Source organism: Chiloscyllium punctatum, chromosome 36 (genome assembly GCF_047496795.1).
Source record: "Chiloscyllium punctatum isolate Juve2018m chromosome 36, sChiPun1.3, whole genome shotgun sequence".
In the NCBI taxonomy this organism is placed as follows: Eukaryota; Metazoa; Chordata; class Chondrichthyes; order Orectolobiformes; family Hemiscylliidae; genus Chiloscyllium; species Chiloscyllium punctatum.
Window position 1 is genome coordinate 4,096,259 of NC_092774.1, and position 17,359 is coordinate 4,113,617.

The 17,359-nt window shown below is 42.8% G+C and overlaps 1 long non-coding RNA gene across 1 annotated transcript in view; it reads right to left on the reverse strand.

Moving 5' to 3' along the window:
* Positions 1–1,315: 1,315 nt before the first annotated feature.
* The window catches only part of LOC140460184 (uncharacterized), a 54,316-nt gene continuing 38,272 nt past the window's right edge, over positions 1,316–17,359 (reverse strand). The window contains exon 3 of the long non-coding RNA XR_011953899.1: positions 1,316–3,908. This is a non-coding gene — a long non-coding RNA (uncharacterized lncRNA). The remainder of the gene's footprint in view (positions 3,909–17,359) is intronic.

Consider the following 17,359-nt stretch of genomic DNA (forward strand, 5'->3'; position numbering starts at 1 on the left):
TCTAATCCAGTTTATCCTCAGGTATGATACAGCTGGATCACAGGTGGGAGTGATACCTATTGTGGTTGAAAGGCCAGTGGAAAATCAGGCAGTAAGATGTTACAGGCAGTATATCCTGGGAATTCTCCTGACTCTGTGGTAAAAAGGTCACAAAGCCACAGGTTAAAATAGGAGGGAAATCAAAGAATAAAGATAAGGAAATTAAAGTTCAATTATCAGAAACGTTTGATTGAATGGCTGAGAAATAAAAACAGAAACAGGTGGAGGACAAAGTGGATATTTTTAGTTCAGAGAGGTTAGTCAAATTACAACAAAGCAGTTGTATCAAAAAGCGTACACAGAAGCAGAATCTGAGTGTGTCCCAGAATGTTAGGATCTTAAAATGGAAGTTTTAATGACGAAATGGAGACCATCACGTGTTCAGGTCGATATATCGGAACACCACCAACTTCAAGTTCCCCTCTAAGCCACTGACCATCCTGACGTGGAAATATATCACCGTTTCTTCAGTGTCGCTGGGTCAAGATCCGGGAATTCACTCCCAAATGGCATTGTGGGTCAACCACAGCAGGTGGACTGCAGCGGTTCAAGAAGACAGCTTACCACCACCTTCTCAAGGGGGCAACTAGGGACAGGCAAGAAATGCAGGCCAGCCTGGCAATGTCCACATTCCACAGAAAGTATATGAGGGAGGATGGGGATGTGGGAGGATGGGGATGTGGGAGGAAGGGGATGTAGGAGGATGGGGATGTAGGAGGATGGGGATGAGGGAGGATGGAGATGAGGGAGGATGGGGATGTGGGAGGATGGGGATGAGGGAGGATGGGGATGTAGGAGGATGGGGATGTAGGAGGATGGGGATGTAGGAGGATGGGGATGTAGGAGGATGGGGATGAGGGAGGATGGAGATGAGGGAGGATGGGGATGTGGGAGGATGGGGATGAGGGAGGATGGGGATGAGGGAGGATGGGGATGAGGGAGGATGGGGATGTAGGAGGATGGGGATGTAGGAGGATGGGGATTAGAGAGGAAGGGGATATAGGAGGATGGGATGTTCCTAGCTTATCACTGTTTTGAAAGTATTCAGATCTACCCGTTCTGGTTCTGAAGTGGATGACCACACAATTGCCAACATTGGAGTTTATTTGCTACAGTTTGGTCTATTATTTCTTGCTAATTTGATGCTTCCTGACGTTTTATTTACAGTGCTGCTTATCTTTCTGTGCAAAGAATATTTGGACCTGGTGTTTTTGATCCCATTATTAAAATCGCTGATCACCATAGTGGGGTCACATATACTGGGAGGTTGGGGTGATCATACCGGACTTGTATTTTTATATTTGTATTTGTTTGTGGGATGTGGTCATCATTTGCTAGGCTGGCATTTACTGCTCATTCCTAATTGCCCTGGGGTCAAGGATGGCAGATTTCCATCACTAAAGGCCATTAGTGAACCACATTGATTTTTACAAAGGACAGAGGTTACATGATCGCCATTGGTATATTATTATGATAGAGTTTTAATCATTTCAAATTTCACCATGTCCCACGGTGGGATTGGACCCCATATCCTGAGAACATTAATAATGGATTTCTGGATTACTGGCCCAGTGACATTACCAATATACCTCCCCTAATAAAATGCAGAAACCCAGTGTAATGTTTTCGGGTCATATAATCCCAGATACCATGGCAGACAACCCCAAGAAATATCTGGAATCAAAATCTGACCTAATGATGACCATGTAACCACTGTCGATCCTCAGAAGAAAATCCATCTGGTTTACTGATGACCTTTGGGGAAAGAAATTTGCTATTTTCCATGACAGCTCCTCGTGAGGGAATTCCCATCATCTGATCTTGTCTTGGAGACACAGTATTGAGATGGATGGTCCAGTCGGTTTTGGTCAGTGGTAACTCCAAGACATTAATAGTGGGGGATTCAATGATGATAATGAGATTGGATGTGAGGGGGAGATAGCTCTGGTCTCCTTTGTTGGAAATGGTCATTGCCTGGCACTCATGTGAAAGTTCCTTCCTACTTCACGACCCAAGAGAGAATGTGGTTCAGATCTTGCTCCGTAAGGATATGGACTGCTGCAATGTATGAGTAGTTATGAATGGTTGTTATACATTGTGCAATCAACTGAAAACATTACCACTTCTTTCCTAACTATGGAGCAAAGGCCATTCTTAAAGATGGTTGGGCTTGGGACACTATTATGAGGAACTGCAGCTGCGAAGTCCTGGAACCAAAGTCATTCACATCACACAGCAATAGAAAACTTCTTTTGTGCTAGTCATGACCTAAAATGTATTTCTGTATCATCCCCTCAATCTGTGGAAAGCACCACACTGGTTTCTGTTATGCTTGTATACAGTTTCCTCGATATCTGTACAATCCCACAATACAACTATGTTCTGTAGAATCCCCTTACTCTGTGTATAGTTCCACACATATCTGTGTTTCTATGTATTGGTCTATGGACTAGTGACCAGTTATCGGTGGCAAAAGCCTTTTGCCTACCAACAATTGTGTCATTAGTTTTCTGGGAACTGAACCTTTTGGGGTGGAAACACATCACAGAGAGAAGTCGTTTGATCTCCATGGGAGTTGATTCTCTGGTCTCTCCAGTTCCAACCCATTTTAAACATGAAAATCTGTTCCTCTTTCATTCAGGGGTTGTTGTAAGCTGTGACTTTTAACTGAGACGTCACAGCCCTTTTATCAGTGAACCATGCACTTTGTGTCTCGTGCAAAACAGTGGAAACTTTTGCAGAAATATGATTGAAAAGCAACATTCTAACTGGTGTAATAATCATAAGGATCACCTCAACAACCTGTTAATAAGAACCACTGAAATGTTTACAGGTATTCCTATGTCTGAAACCTATTTTTCCCTGTCTGTTTTTCTGACTGTGAGTTTAAGGAGGAGTTTATAAGGGGATTGGAGTTTTAGTTTGTTGTGTTATACACAGATGTTTATCTGTAGCTACAATCTTTCTGACTTCTTGCTCAGGACAAAAACTTGGTCCATGCTTTCTATCTACTTGGATCTGTTAATCAGATGAAATAGGAAATTCTGTGTAGTTATTTTAACATTTGGAACTTTGTGCTAACTCCAGTAGAGGGCTTGATATCCACTACACACTCGAATGAATCCTGAAAGTATAGTCCCATCTTCTAACTGTGTTTCTGTCGACTTCTCGCATTCCGATTGGGGTCTGACACTGTAACTGTGTTTTTGTAGAGCCCCTCACTTTGTGTACAATTATGCAGTTACTGATATACTAAAGTATCCCTCACTCTGTGTGCAGTCCCACATTGTAAATGTTTCTCCATAGTTCATTTACTCGGTGCACAGTCAGCACTGTAACCATGTATTTGTACTTCGCTCTCACTGAACAATCTTGCAACTGTGTTTCTGTTCAGCTTTCTCACTCGGCATTCAGTCCCATAGTAAGTATTTCTGGAGCATTCTTTCAACCTGTATAAAGTCCCACTGTGTAACTGTGCTCCTGCATAGCGTCCTCAATTAGTGCACAGTTCCCATACTATCACCGTGGTTCCCTAACGTTCCCTCAATCTGTGTATTGTCTCCCACGATAAATGTGTGTTTGTGTTGTTCCCTCAGTCCGTGTACAGTCAGACACTAATTGTGCTGACACATTTTTCTGAGAGCCTTCTTTACATAAACTAAAAATCTTGAACTTAACAGACGATAAAATTCTCTGTGCAATAGTCCAATTTCCTATTCATACCTTCCTCGTGGACATGTTTCACAAAAGAATCTGAATGTTCATTGCAGGGTCTAACCATTCTGATGTGAGGTTAAAGCCATGATGTTGGAGGTCTTTTGCAATTAGTTTCAGTTCTGCCGGTCTGTCACCTTTCAGTAAATATATACCTGTTTGTTGGAGCAAAGAATAAAATCAGAATTTGATTTTCATATCAGTATCAATGTACTTATTCCTTTTAGTAACCAAGTCCCTCTGGGAGGTCCCCCTGCTCAGATTAAACCTGACTGTGATCTCTGAGAGGAAGTGGAAGGAGAAGGAACTGATCTTGATGTTATCACTGAGTTTCGGACATCTGTCACATATTAATCATAAACAATCATTGTGCTGCTCGAAAGCAGGAGCAGTTCCTTGAGAGGTTTATGAAGCTTTCAATCTATCTCCAGTCTTAAAAATACTAATCACATCAGCTTTTTGCTCATTCTCTGAGCCTGTTCCCTTTGCTTGAATTTATAAACATATATTTGTTGTCGTGTATTCTTATCATTTCTGTAACTCCTTCAGAAATCTAACAGAAACATGTCAACTAAAAATATCACAAAGTGCTGTCAGCAAGGAATAAAATACTGAAACTCTTAACCAACCAGATTGCATTCTTTGAAGAAGTCCCAGAAAGTATCGACAAGATTAATGTACTCAATGTAATACATTTGGAGTTACAAAAGGCCTGCGAGATGATGCAAAATCGCAAAGACCAAATGGTGTAAATCAAAGGACAACAACAGAATAGAAAACAAGTTGGCAACTAAACCAAACCACGAATAGTGGTTAAAGGATGTTACTCAGATTGACAAATGCTGGGAAGTAATATTCTACAAGGAACGGTGCTAGGAACACTGTTGTTCACCATTTACAGAAACAACCTGAGCTTGGGATTTGGAGAATATTTTATCACTTCTGATAGTGTAATATGCTAATCAGACACAGCACACATCATCAAAGGAAGTGATGCTGCATCACATGATCGTGCTGTTGCTTCCACAACTTTGGGTAAAATGTTGATAGCACAGTAAGAGATTGGAAATAATTGTGGGTTTCAGAGTTAACATTGAATCGACAGTTCCCTCGAATAGATTTCTGCCTGTAACTCATTCCTGTGAGTAAACCACCCAGAACCCCTCGATTGGGTTTTTGTCATTGTATACAGAAACCACCACAAAATAAAAATGTTGAGCTTGTGTAAAACACTGAGAGCATACACAGACATACACACACATACTCGCTTTCACCCTTACAGCCAACAATGAGGCTGTTCAATGGTGAGCTTGTCGATATTGTTGGGGAAGGAGGGCACAACATTGAGGGAGTCTTGCTGTGATGATTAAGGCATTTAGTGAGACAACAGCCAACATGCGTGTGAGACTGAGTGTATGTGAGTGTGTGTGTTGAGAGTGTGTGGGATTGTGTTTGAGAGTGTGTGTATGTGAGATATAGAGTCAGTGTGTGAGAGAGAGTGAGTCAATGTGTGTGAAAAAGACATGGAGTGAGTGTGTGACTGTACGTGAGAGAGGTTGAGAGTGTGAGTATGAGAGAGGATATATGTGTTCTGAAGTTGAAAACATATACTGTACCTTTAAGAAAACACTCTATCAAAGGGACCTTTTCATGTGAAAATTTGCCAAGAATGTTTCGAAAGACAAAGGAAGGACATTCTTTTAGAATTCGCAAACAGGTTAGAATTGGGTGTAACCAGGGACAAAAGTAAAGCTGACATTGTAATGGAGTTGGTCAAGCACTGAGGGGTATCAGAGAAACAGACAAGTGCAGTAGAGTTAGAAAAACTTCAATTAAAACTGAGGCAAATGGAGTTAGAAGATAAAGAAAAGGAATGAAGAGCCATGTTAGAGGGAAAAGGAAGGGAGAGAAGGGACTTAGCTGAGCAAAGAGAAAAAGAAAGAGCAAAGGAGAGAGAATCTGAACTTCCAAAGTTGTGAATTAGACAGGAAAGTCATGTTAACAGGATGGAGATGAAGAGAGAAGGTAGTGATGTGTACAAATATGTTAAAACATTGCCACATTTTGATGAGAAAGATGATGAAGCCTTCTTCATTTAATTTGAAAAATTGGCGAGGCCGATGGAGTGGTGAGAGAACTTGTGGGTAATGTTCATTCAGACTAAGCTGAAAGGCAGAGTTAGTGAGGTGTATGCAGTGCTGTCAGATGAGGGGTCAAGATATGATGCAGATGTCAAAAAGACTATTTTGAGTGCTTATGAATTGGTTCCAGAAGCATATAGACAGCGGTTCAGAAACATAAAGAAGGAACCAGGTCAGACTTGTGTTGATTTGAAAGATTTAAACATAGTAATTTTAGATGGGTGTGGACCTTAAAAATAGATAAGATATGGGAGGCACTAAGAGAGGTTACACTGCCTGAGGAGTTTAAAAACTCACTTCCAGAGATGATAAGAATTCACGAGGATGAACAGAAAGTTGAAGAAGTGAGAAGACTGGCAGAGATGGCAGATGAGTGTACAAGAGTGCACAAGGTGAAATTTAGCTTCCGAAAGGAATTTTATCCTGTGTGGGATAGAAATTGGGAGAAGGGGAGAGCCTTTACTACAAAACAAAGAATAGAGCACAGTGGGAATAGTTTACACAGGTTAAAAAAGAAGCCCAAGGGGGTGGAAAGGAGATGAAAGGTGTTTTCACAGTAATGGACTGGTATACATAAAATTACAGTGCCTGGGGTTTAAGAAAGGCACTGGGAAAAGGTGTTTTCACTGCCAGAAGGTGGGACACATAAGATCACAGTGCTGGTCGTTGAAGAAAGGCACTGTGGGAAAAGGTGTGGTGAAAGAGGCTAAGCCAGTGGGATTAATGACAGTCGTAAAGGAAATACCAAGAAAAGTTGAGGAGCTGCAGAAGAGTGCACAGCCCCAAGGCAGGGGCTGGTTATTGAGTTAGTGCCTGATCGCTATAAAGACTTCATCTCTGTGGGTAAAGTTTACTCAGGAAAAACAGTTGGGGGTTGGGGAGACGGGAAAGATGTTACAATTTGGAGAGATATGGGAGCTAATCAGTGGTTATGCCCTCTCGTACAAGCTGACATCATCACCCAAGGAAAAGGTCTTTCACTGTCTATCCTATCTAATCCTCTGATCATCTTGTATGTCTCTATCAAATCCCCCCTTCACCTCCTTCTTTCCAATGAGAACAGACACAAGTCTCTCAGCTTTTACTCATAAGACCTTCCCTCTAGACCAGGCAACATCCTGGTAAATCTCCTCTGCACCTTTTCCAATGCTTCCACATCCTTCCTGACCCATGGAGAAGTGGGATCAGAAAGACAGTGCACTTTTCTCATCTCAACATAAAACAGGAGGCTCACTGTGGGATACCTGATGCTACAAACATGTCAGTGGAAGTAAGGGAATAATAACTGGAAAACGGATAAATGCCTTTGGCAGTTACAGAAACGTTCCTGTAGAGGGGCATTTTATCCCTGAGTGATTGACAAAAAGTAACCAAAGCCAGGCTGTTAGAATTGGTGAGGACGTGGAAGTTAGGATTCAAAGCAGGGACAAGTAAAGTCGACACAATTGGGGTAATAGCAGAGCATTTAAAACTGGAAAAGAAGCAAACTGATACAAGAGGTGAGTCAACTGAATTACCAAGGCTTCAGTTCCTGATGGAGCAGCTTGAACAAGAAAATGAAATGGGGAAACTCGAGCTTCAAGTTTGTGAGATATGATTTCCCATGCACAAAGTCATGTTGACTATCCCTAATCAGCCCTAGCCTTTCCAAATACATATACATCCTGTCCCTCAGGATTCCCTCCAACAACTTGCCCACCACCGAGTTCAGACTCACTGGTCTATAGTTCCCTGGCTTGTCCTTACCACTCATCTTAAACAGTGGCAACACGTTAGCCAACCTCCAGTCTTCTGGCACCTCACCTGTGACTATCGATGATACAAATATCTCAGCAAGAGGCCCAGCAATCACTTCTCCAGTTTCCCACAGAGTTCTAGGATACACCTGATCAGGTCCTGGGGATTTATCGACTTTTATCTTTTATGCGTTTCAAGACATCCAGCACTTACTCCTCTGTGTTATGGACATTTTGCAAGATGTCACCATCTATTTCCCTATAGTCTATATCTTCCATATCCTTTTCCACAGTAAATACTGATGCAAAACACTCATTTAGTATCTCCCCCATTTTCTGCGGCTCCACACAAAGGCCGCAAGTCTTGCTGGTCTTTGAAAGGCTCTATTCTCTCCCTCGTTACTGTTTTGTCTTTAATGTATTCGTAAAAACTCTTTGGATTCTCCTTAATTCTATTTGCCAAAGCTATCTCATGTTCCCTTTTTGCCCTCCTGATTTCCTTCTTAAATATACTCATACTTTCTTTATACTCTTCGAAGGATTCACTCGATCTATCCTGTCTACACCTGACATATGCTTCCTTCTTTTTCTTAACCAAACCCTCAATTTCTTTCGTCATCCAGCATTCCCTGTATCTACCAATCTTTCCTTTCACCCTAACAGGAATATACTTTCTCTGGATTCTTGTTATCTCATTTCTGAAGGCTTCCGATTTTCCAACTGTCACTTTACCTGCGAACATCTGCCTCCAATCAGCTTTCGAAAGTTCTTGCCTAATACCGTCAAAATTGGTCTTTCTCCAATTTCGAACTTCAACTTTTAGATCTGGTCTATCCTTTTCCATCATTATTTTAAATCTAATAGAATTATGGTCGCTGGCTCCAAAGTGCTCCCCCACTGACACCTCAGTCACCTGCCCTGCCTTATTTCCCAAGAGTAGGTCAAGTTTTGCACCTTCTCTAGTAGGTACATCCACATACTGAATCAGAAAATTGTCTTGTACACACTTAACAAATTCCTCTCCATCTAAACCTTTGACACTATGGCAGTCCCAGTCTATGTTTGGAAAGTTAAAATCCCCTACCATAACCACCCTATTCATCTTACAGATAGCTGAGATCTCCTTACAAGTTTGTTTCTCAATTTCCCTCTGACTATTAGGGGGTCTATAATACAATCCCAATAAGGTTATCATCCATTTCTTATTTCTCAGTTCCACTCAAATAACTTCCCTGGATGTATTTACGGCAATATCCTCCCTCAGCACAGCTGTAATGCTATCCCTCATCTAAAATGTCACCCCCTCTCCTCTCTCGCCTCCCTTTCTATCCTTCCTGTAGCATTTGTATCCTGGAACATTAAGCTGCCAGTCCTGCCCATCACAGAGCCATGTTTCTGTAATTGCTATGATATCCCAGTCCCATGTTCCTAACCGTGCCCTGAGTTCATCTGTCTTCCCTGTTAGGCCCCTTGCATTGAAATAAATGCAGTTTAATTTATTAGTCCTACCTTGTCCCTGCCTGCTCTGACTGGTTGAGTCACTTCTGTTCTCAACTGTACCAGTCTCAGATTGATCTCTTTCCTCACTACCTCCCCGGGTCCCATCACCCCACCTTACTAATTTAAATCCTCCCGAGCAGCTCGAGCAAATCTCCCCGCCAGTATATTGGTCCCCTTCCAATTTAGGTGCAAACTGTCCTTCTTCTACAGGTCACTTCTACTCCAAAAGGGATTCCAATGATCCAAAAATGTGAATCCTTCCCCCATACACCAGCTCCTCAGCCATGCATTCATCTACTCTATCCTCCTATTCCTGCCCTCACTAGCTCGTAGCATCAGGAGTAATCCAGATATTCCTACTCCCGAGGGCCTCCTTTTTAAATTTCTGCCGAACTCTCCGTAATCTCCCTTCAGAATCTCAACCTTTTCTCTTCCAATGCCATTGGTTCCAATGTGGACAATGACCTCTTGCTGGTCCCTCTCCCCCGCGAGAACATTCTGCACCCTCTCTGAGACATCCTTGATCCTGGCACCAGGGAAGTAACACACCATTCTGCTTTTTTGCTGCTGGCCACAGAAACGTCTGTCTGTACCTCGAACTAGAGAATCCCTGAACACAATTGATCTCTTGGAACCTGACACACCCCTCGTTGCATTCGAGCCAGTCTCAATACCAGCAACTTGGCTGTTCGTGCTACGTTCCCCTGAGAATCCATCACCCCCTACATTTTCCAAAACAGCATACCTGTTTGAAATGGGTTTTTCCCACAAAAGACTCCTGCACTAGCTGCCTACCTCTCTTATCTTTCCTGGAGTTAACCCATCTAGGTGACTGTATCTGAGAGTTTCCCCCCATCCTATAACTGTTATCCATCATACACTGTTGCTGTTGCAAATTCCTCATTGCTTCTAACTGTCTCCCCAACCAATCCATTCGATCTGATAAGATTCACAGCCAGTAGCATTAAAAGAACACCGTTAGAAAGGAAAGCTGCTCAAGGAGACATTGAGCAATAGCAGAGGACGGTATTGATCCATCGACCTCTGGATTATGGGCCCAGCGTACTCCCGCTGCACCACTCCACCACCCCTAACAGGGGAAGTGAAATGAATACTCTGCTTCAGTATTCACACTAGAGAAAGACAATGTTGTAGAGGACAATACTGAGATACAGGCTACTAGACTTGATGGGATTGAGGTTCACAAGGAGGAGGTGTTAGCAATTCTGGAAAGTGTAAAAATAGATAAGTCCCCTGTGCTGAGAGGGATTTATCCTCGGATTCTCTAGAAAGCCCGGGAGGAGATTGCCCAGCCTTTGGCTTTGATCTTTATGTCATCATTGTCGACAGGAATAGTGCCAGAAGACTGGAGGATAGCAAATGTTGTCCCCTTGTTCAAGAAGGGGAGTAGAGACAACCCTGGGTAATTATAGACCAGTGAGCCTTACTTCGGTTATGGGTAAAGTGTTGGTAAGGGTTATAAGACACAGAGTTTGTAATCATCTGGAGAGGAATAAGTTGATTAGGGACAGTCAACACAGTTTTGTGAAGGGTAGGCTGTGCCTCACAAACCTTATTGAGTTCTTTGAGAAGGTGACCAAACAGGTGGATAAGGTTAAAGCGGTCGATGTGGTGTATATGGATTTCAGTAAAGCGTTTGATAAGGTTCCCCACAGTAGACTATTGCACAAAATACAGAGGCATGGAATTGAAGGTGATTAAGCGGTTTAGATCAGAAATTGGTGAGCTGAAAGAAGGCAGAAGGTGGTGGTTGATGGGAAATATTCATCCTGGAGTTCAGTTACTAATGGTCTACCACAAGGATCTGTTTTGGGTCCACTGCTGTTTGTCATTTTTATAAATGACCTGGATGAGGCACAGAAGGTTGGGTTAGTAAATTTGTGGGTGACACTAAGGTCAGTAGAGTCGTGGATAGTGATGAAGGATGTTGTAGGTTACAGAGAGACATTGATAAGCTGGAGAGCTGGGCGGAGAGGTCGTAAATGGAGTTTATTGCGGAAAAGTGTAAGGTGATTCGCTATGGAAGGAGGAACAGGAATGCAGAGTACTGGGCCCATGATAAGATTCGTGGAAGTGCAGATGAGCAGAGGGATCTCGGTGTCCATGTACATAAATCCTTGAAACTTTCCACCCATGTTGATAGGGTTGTGAAGGAGGCATATGGTGTGTTAGCTTTCATTCGTAGAGGTATTGAGTTTTGGAACAATGAGATCATGCTGCAGCTGGACAAAACTCAGGTGCAGCCGCACTTGGAGTATTGTGCACAGTTGTGGTCATCGCATTATAGGAAGGATGTGGAAGGTTTGGAAAGGGTTCAGAGGAGATTTACTAGAATGTTGCCTGGTATGGAGGGAAGGTGTGATGAGGAAAGGCTGAGGGACTTGAGGCTGTTTTCATCGGAGAGAAGAAGGTTGGGAGGTAACTTAATTGAGACGTATAAGATAATCAGAGGGTTAGGTAGAGCGGACGGCGATGGCTAGCACAAGGGGTAATAGATATAGGACAGATATCAGAGATAGTTTCTTTATTCAGAGAGTGATAGGGGCATGGAACACACTGCCTGCAATCGGAGTAGACTCGCCAACTTTAAGGGCATTTAAATGGTCACTGGATATAGATGAGAATGGAATAGTGGAGGTTAAATGGGCTTCAGTTTGGTTTCACAGTTCGGTGCAACATCGAATGCCTGCGATGTACTGCACTGTAATGTTCTCTGTTCGAACCCCATTTTCCATCACTTGGCCCATAGCCTATATATTTTGGCATCACAATTGTATGAAGGTTTTTGCCTTGTGACTCCAAACCCACAGCAATATAATTGACACACAACTGCCCCCTGAACTGGTCCAGCAAGCCCTCACTTTCGAGGAATTAGAGATGGGCAATAAATGCTGCCCTTGCCTATGACACTCACATCCCTTGAAAGAATATTAAAAATCCCTGGCTATGACTGGACAGATAAGTGTGGAACCAGTGAGGACAGTCCCACTCTGCTGGACACTGGAGAAGGACATGGACACTGGGTGATCAAGTGTGTGAAAGGCTGCAGGATGGGGATGAGAAGGGAGAGTGCACCATGATCATTGAGACACAGAGTTCATCATTTACATCAATCAGACAGATCATTGAAATAAATATCCCACAAGTGGAATGACCAATCCTGCAGGATATGAATGTAAAGGCAGAAGGTTTGCTTCATGTGTGACAGACAACTGCTACGTTTGAGTTTGAATTAATCTGTCAAACACATTTTTATAGAATCTCTCAATGTTCAGCAGTTGATGATAAATATTGGAACACAAAGACGGGGAATTGATGCTGGAATTGAATAGAGTTCTGGTTCCATCATTCGATGTCACTTGATATCAGGAATGAAGCTCAGGAAGGATGGATTGACATTGGAGAGGGAGCTGTGGAGATTTACCAGAATGATACCAGCTAACAGGGTTACAACAAGGTGGCATTTACATTGATTTGACTTATATTCCCTCAAATGTGGAATTTAGGAGATTAAAGAGTGATTGAATTGAGAGGTTCAAGCTGATTAAAGATTCAATAGGATAAATACAGAGAAATGATTTCTCCAGTGGTGGTGGGGGTGCAGATCTTTAAATTCAAACCAGGTCATTCAGGGATGCTATTAAATATTTCTCCACACAAAGGGTGGGGGAAATCTCAAACTCTCTCCCCTGAGAAGCTGATGAAGCCGGAGAATCAAGTGAAAAATTCAACATTGAGACTGACAGCAATTTTCTGAAAGAAGCATTGAAGGATCTAGAACTGAGACAGGTCAGTACACCTCAGTTATGATCTACCTGTGAATAATGGAACAACATCGAGGGGCTGAATGGTCTCCTCCAGGTCTGATTTTCCTCTGTATTTGAACAGAATCTCACAGTGTGCAGCTGTCGTGTTATGAGAAACAGGTTTGATATTTTAATTCAGAGCTGTCAGATGTGTGAAACTTGGCAACAACCTCAGGGCTATTTCCTTCTCCTTACGTTTCCTGTAGGAGTAGGCAGCACCACTGAAACTGAACAGGGGGCCTCCCAGAGGGAATAAAGTTACTAAAAAGAATAAGCACCGTGTTTTACATATGGAAATAAGGTTCTGATTTAGTGACTGACACCAATTATTCATTCTTATATTTACTGAAAAGAGGTCTGAGAATGTGAAGGGTAAAGAGGGTCAAAAATGAATCTCCCTGTATGAGTGGAGAACAATCTATCCCTTGGACAGAAACAGCACAAAGAACAAAGATAATTTACAGCCCAGGAACAGGCCCTTCAGCCCTCCAAGCCTGAGCCGATCCAAATCCATTGTCTAATCCTATCGCCCAATTCCTAAGCAGCTGTATCCCTCTGTTCCCCACATACTCATGCGTCTGTTCAGTTGCAGCTTAAATGAATCTACCATGTCTGCCTCTACTACCTCTGCTGACAACGCGTTCCAGGCTCCTACCACCCTCTGTGGAAAGTACTTTCTGCGTGTATCCCCCTTAAACTTTTCACCTCTCACCTTGAACGCATGACCTCTCGTTATTGAATCCCTCACCCTGGGAAAAAGCTTATCTCTATCTACCCTGTCTATACCCTTCATGATTTTGTAGACCTCAATCAAGTCCCCCCCAATCTCCGCTTTGCTAATGAAAATAATCTTAACCTACTCGACCTCTCTTCATAGCTAGCACCTTCCATATCAAACAAAATTGTCTCTAACGTAGATAATCTTCACCCTAAACTTGAAGACCTTGATCAAGATTTTAAACAAAGACACCAAATGAGTTTCTTTACTCTGGGAGTGGTAAGGGCATGGAATGCCCTGCCTGCCAATGTAGTGAACTCAGCCACATTAGGGAGATTTAACAATCCTTGGATAAGCACATGGATGATGATGGGATAGTGGAGGGGGATGGACTGAGATTAGTACACAGGTCAGCGCAACGTCAAGGGCTGAAGGGCCTGTTCTGCGCTGTATTGTTCTATATTCTATGTTCCAATAAAACAGAGTTTGTCTCAGATTGGGGATGGTGATTAACTGGTGAACAACAAAGTGAATTAACCTTGTGATGGAGAACAATTGAATCATCAGACAACCAATAACTCTGGGTCATTCACAGCCCATTTACAACCCACACTGTCCTGGGATTACCACCCATTTAATCTCCTTCCACATTTTATGGACACACTCCCTTATCCAACAAGTTTATCAACTCCATTTAATCTCCTGAGGAAAGTCTATTGGGGAATACTCTCTGGATATGAAACACAAGTGAAGAAATCTCCTGAACATTCATCAATGCTCACATCTCCATCAACAAGACTATGCCTGGATCCCCCACCCTACCATTCTATCCCCTGTAGTATTGATTCTCTCGATCAGAACCTACTCTGAACCAATGTGCAAACCAGGAAAGGACAACTGGATTCCTTCCTGACTCGGTTGATTACTTTTAAATGCTGACATTGTGAAATGGATTTCAAGTTCTCAAACTGGTGGGATTTGTGAATCCAGGATTCTGGATTGTGAGTGCAGGAACAGAACCCCTCCATTACTGTGTCTCGCTGTCAGGGAGATCGTCCAGCAGGATGTAATCTTGGGAAACATACTTCGGAAAGAGTGGTCACTGAACAATTCCACCACACTCTGTCAATCCCATCAATGACTGAAAAACTCCCTCACACTCCTTCAATCCCATCAGTGACTGAACAACTCCCCCACACTCCTTCAATCCTATCAGTGACAGAACAACTCCCCCACACTCCTTCAATCCCATCAGTGACTGAACAACTCCCCCACACTCCTTCAATCCCATCAGTGACTGAACAACTCCCCCACACTCCTTCAATCCCATCAGTGACTGAACAACTCCCTCACACTCCTTCAATCCCATCAGTGACTGAACAACTCCCCCACACTCCTTCAATCCCATCAGTGACTGAACAACTCCCTCACACTCCCTCAATCCCATCAGTGACTGAACAACTCCCTCATACTCCTTCAATCCCATCAGTGACTGAACAACTCCCTCACACTCCTTCAATCCCATCAGTGACTGAACAACTCCCTCACACTCCTTCAATCCCATCAGTGACTGAACAACACCCTCACACTCCTTCAATCCCATCAGTGACTGAACAACTCCCTCACACTCCTTCAATCCCATCAGTGACTGAACAACTCCCTCATACTCCTTCAATCCCATCAGTGACTGAACAACTCCCTCACACTCCTTCAATCCCATCAGTGACTGAACAACTCCCTCACACTCCTTCAATCCCATCAGTGACTGAACAACACCCTCACACTCCTTCAATCCCATCAGTGACTGAACAACTCCCTCACACTCCTTCAATTCCATCAGTGACTGAACAACTCCCCCTCACTCCTTCAATCCCATCAGTGACTGAACAACTCCCTCACACTCCTTCAATCCCATCAGTGACTGAACAACTCCCCCACACTCCTTCAATCCCATCAGTGACTGAGTCAGTCAAGGTCAGTGTGCCCTTGGTGAGCCCTGGGTCAGGTTTCACAACAGGGTCTTACTGAGTGAGGTCTGAGGGGTAAACAGTGAAGGAGAAAACAGGAGGGAAAACACAGGAGGGGGACATTCAAGGCTGGACAACGTTCTCAGCTCAGAAACAATTTGCTGCATGTGGATCTGACACAGTCAGTGAAACATTTCGACTGTGGTTTCCATCAATCATTGCTGATGAGATGAGATTACTTTTGGGTGTGTGTAACACTGCTTCTTGTTGATAAGGGCTCCGTCTAAAAAGTCATTTCCGTTGTTTAACTCGAGTATAGCAGTGGGCCAGTTCTGTGAGCAACCCACTGACCTGTGCTGGATAGGTGTCGGGATTGGGGATGGGGTTGTGGGGTATGGGGGAGGGGGTGGTCAGTAAAAAGTAGATGATCGCTCTGGCCTCATCCACTGCTCAGCTCTGCAAATCATAAACAAGGATTGGCCATTCAACTGTGAAGCTGAAATTGTGAATGTTCACCATCATGATTAAGCCGAAGTAAAGACACATATATTGTATATATTGATTGAGATAGAAATAAACAAGTTTACATGTTGTGAATTCATTCATGGATGTATATATACATTAGTAAATACATAGAAAGGGCAAGACAGAAATATTGACAGACAGAGTGATTCACTCATAAAAGGTCAGTCCTAATAATTCAGACAGTGTTACTGGTGAGGGTGATATACAGACACTCAGTACTGTTAGTGATGTCAGTACAGTGTTATTAGAGAGGGTAACAAGGAGGTGAGGATACAGAGTCAGTCAGTGCTGTTCCTGATACAGGTCCTGTACAAATACTCCAGACTGTGTTACTCGTGTCAGTGAATTATTTTGAGACATCTGTTCGTGTTATTGTAGCAGTACATTCACTGAAACACTTCGGCATATTACAATGGTACATGCACTCCCGCCAATGGGAACAGACTATTGATGTTCACCTTGCTTATTTGATCATTGCTTATTTTATCATTATCACATATTCTTCATTATAATCCAATCTGCCAATAGATTTCCTTTTAGACTCAGTGTCAGCAATTCTCTCAGTTCACTCTGCTGCATCCCTAATCATAGATTCTGACACTAAGCTGCATTAATCTCTCCAACACAACTTCACTGCACATTATAATATACCCAAGTTCCCCATTTTCACCCAGATCTTTGATCCTTTCCTCCATCTGGAATGGTTTTTTTGGGGTCTTCTTTCGTACCTCTGTCAATTCCTCATTCCCCGTAGGGATTTTCTCTGTTTCAGTCTCTCAGGGACCCATGTTTACTCTCACTAATTTCTTCCTTCTTACATCCTTCATAAGTTTTCACAATCTCATATGTTTGTTCCTAATTTATTATCTTTATCAGTTTTCTTTTTCTTTATCAATGATTCAGTGACCATCCCCTGAATTCTAATAGCCACTCAACCTTCAGGTTTACTATTCTCTCTGCTGTTATAATAAATTCCTATGTCCTCACATCACTGGCTCACTCACCAGAGACAATATTTATCCGATCCTCCTGAAACCTTTCACCAGCTATTATGTTAGATTTTAACCTACTCTATTCCAGCAGCTTGTACTTAAATAGTACCTTCAAGATTGAAAACCATGCCAAGGCACTGCATGGGAGAACATAAAATATAAACTGACCCCAGCATCAGTTGGGAGATATCAGATAGATG